At 54.5% G+C, this 2,848-nt stretch overlaps 1 protein-coding gene and 1 long non-coding RNA gene across 3 annotated transcripts in view; one reads left to right on the top strand and one right to left on the bottom strand.

Moving 5' to 3' along the window:
- ADAMTS6 (ADAM metallopeptidase with thrombospondin type 1 motif 6) overlaps nt 1–1,006 on the bottom strand; it is a 395,156-nt gene extending 394,150 nt beyond the window's left edge. The window contains exon 1 of the mRNA XM_019517795.1: nt 925–1,006. The gene's annotated coding sequence lies outside the window, so the exon portion shown is untranslated. The remainder of the gene's footprint in view (nt 1–924) is intronic.
- Nucleotides 1,007–1,606: 600 nt separating this feature from the next.
- The window catches only part of LOC109297770, a 4,182-nt gene continuing 2,940 nt past the window's right edge, over nt 1,607–2,848 (top strand). Inside the window, exon 1 of one of the 2 annotated variants that reach the window (XR_002097410.1) lies at nt 1,607–1,800. This is a non-coding gene — a long non-coding RNA (uncharacterized LOC109297770). The other variant, XR_002097409.1, reaches the window with a different exon arrangement.

Genomic DNA, 2,848 nt, shown 5'->3' with positions numbered 1-2,848 from the left:
CCCCCCCCCCCCCCCCCGAGAGACTGAAGGGAAGAGTCTAGCTGCTCTGGTGGAGTTGATCCTAAAGTTAACATTCAGCAGCCCATTTCCAGACAGCAGCGCTAAATCTATTTGGATAAAACGCGTGTGACCCAGACACTTGGCACCTCGCCACGCTGCGTTGCACCGGCAGCCCAAATAAAAACAAGAGTCTGAGACACTCTCCTCTCGCGCGCTCGCTTTTTCCACTCTTGTACAATGAAAGAAATGAGCGAAGACACGAACTGGACACACATCATCAGGAAGCTGGATCCCAATTATCTCTCCCCCCCACCCCTCCAAAAATCCCTTTGAACTCAGTGCCATAAGCTAGACACACAGACACACACCGATAAATAAGGCTCCGGAGGGTTAACAGTGGAGCAAATCCCAAGGGGCTAGAAGTAAATCAAAACCACACGCTTCCATCGCTTTGATTAGCCTATTAAGAGCTTAACATCCAGAGCATCAGAGCTGCAGCCCGCACGTTAATGCGGACCCTTGGAGTCCAGACACAAAATATGCACTTGTCTGACCGCTGAAGCAGACTCTGACATGACACTACCAAATGCTCGACTTTTTTTAAATTGAAACAAAGTCGAATAGTTGGGGGTTTTTAAATCAGTTTCCACTAATAATTCAGTGTAAACCTGCAAAAGAATGCTCTGCTCAAGAATACACTTAATAAATCACCATCCTTTGCAACTGAAAAGTCTCGCATCCCCATCCCCCAGTAATCCTCAAACCTCAAAGGTTCCTCTCTGAAATTATTCCAAATGCACCTCGCCAAAATGCAGTCTAAACTTTCCCCCCTGCTCTCCCCCCAAGATCTACACGCATCGTTATTCAGGAGACAAGAAAAGCACAAGGAAAAGTTGCATTGTATAGCGTGAAGTCTCTCCTTACCGTTTTCATCTTCAATTTCTGATATAAAGTTAGTTTCAAACAATAGAGATTGCACTGGACGATTCCCGTATTCCTCTCTGCTTTGCCCTCTTTGCAGGCAACACCAGTTATATTCTCCAACAGAATGAAATCCTCTAGCTTTCCTAAAACGGGATTTTTAGAAAAACGAACGGACTTGGCAGAGAAGGGGATGCCATCAATTCACCCAGGCTATCACCCTGCACATTTTGTCTTTCCAACCAAAAGAAGTGAAAAAGAGGGGGAAGAGGAAGGAAGGAAAACAGACTTATTTTGGGGTGGGGGTGGGTACCCTCTCCTTGACCAGCCTCCTCTGTGCAAAGTACCATGTGAATATCATCCGAGTTGGGGGAAGGGAGGGAGGGGAGAGAGAGAAAGAGAGAGAAAGAGAGATAGGGAAAGCAGGCAGGGAGAGCAGGAAGGACTCAAGAAAGTTTTGTTGAAGTAGCCCTAGATCTCTTCTCACTACCGGCCTCCAGCCAAGTTTCGAGTGCAGCAGCAGAGGAGAATTTTGGCAGCTTTGCCCGGGAGGCTGAGCACACACTGACGTCAGTCTGCAGATGTGCCTCTGGCTCCCCTGGCGCTGCTGCGCATGTCGGGCCCATCACGTGGAGGGGGAGGGGGATGCAGAGGTACAATCAGGGTAACCGGAGGGGAAAAAAATCATTCACTGGGGTTTAGACAATGTAAACTTTTCCACCACGCGAACGGGAGCAACCCCGGCCCCGGAGCGCTCCCCTTTCCTCGGGGAACCTCGCAGAGGCAGGCGGGCTCCCGCGCTACCTTTGCGGAGGGGGAGGCTGCTGGGGGCAGAGGAGTTAAGCTTCCCTGGCAGGACCCCCGGGCTGCAGCGTCCTGGTGCGATTACAAAAGCCAATGGAAAGGCTGCGGGCTTCACCCCGGGCCGTGCTGGGGGGAGGGGGCGAGGGACTGGACCTGGGCTGAGCCTCAGCCTCAGGAGCTGGTTGGATTCTCCCCGACCCAGAGCTGGAGAAGGGGCTTGTTGCCGGCTGCCTCCGCACTTGTGGTAGAGGTGATACCTTTTCTTAGACCGACTAGATTTTTGCAAAAGCTCTGAGCCTGCAGACGTGCTGGCAGCAGGGCTTTCCTAGAGCATCCCCCGGGCAGGCTCCCGGCGCGTTTGCACGCAGCCGGCATGTCCCTTGCCCCGGACTTCTCGCAGGCATGTGCTCCTTGCCCGGCACTCGGCACTCGCACCTCCCGGGCCACCCGCCGGCTTCCGCCTCCCCGGGGCTCGGGCTCTGCCGGCTGCTCGCTGACCCCGGAGCCCGGCCAAGAAGCTGCATCCTCGCCAGCTGGGGTTACGCGCCGCGGCTGGGGGTTGAAGTGGCAGCTGGGCCGCGGGCGGCTTTGCGGAGCGAAGTTGCTGGACGGGGCTAGGTGGAAGCTCCTTTCAGGGGCGCACAACAAAGAGGCGAGTGCGCCTGGCCCTCGCGCGCCACATGCGCTCAGCCCGGACTTTGCACATCAAACAAGACGAGACGTTGCACTTTCACTTTCATTTGCAATGAGAAACCTGCTGGCACCAAACGAAGGAGGAGGAGGGGGAGGGAAGCCCAAGGATGTCTTCCATGCAGTGAGATCCTGAATACAATCTGGCATACAGATCGGAAACGGGAAAGGGTCTGGGGGAAGGTCGTCTTGCACTGGTGTGATCTGCTGAATCATTTATGCGGAGGGAGGCGAAGGGCGAGCTGGGGGTGCCGGTGCTCGGGGGGCGAGAGGGTGGAACTGGCGTCTTGAAATCCCAGCTCTCACACCCGCCAAGTTAATTTCCGATTGCCAAAAGGAGAGCGGGGTGGGGGAAAACCCTTCCTGAATCTAGGCTCTAAGATTTCAAGCTTCTGCTAACATTATTTCCCATCGGGGGGGGGGGGTTCATCCT

This window comes from Gavialis gangeticus, unplaced genomic scaffold, assembly GCF_001723915.1.
Source record: "Gavialis gangeticus isolate Ggan-Ray unplaced genomic scaffold, GavGan_comp1, whole genome shotgun sequence".
NCBI classification, from domain to species: Eukaryota; Metazoa; Chordata; order Crocodylia; family Gavialidae; genus Gavialis; species Gavialis gangeticus.
Note: the sequence above shows the minus strand (reverse complement) of the source record. Positions and strands in the feature narration are given on the sequence as shown.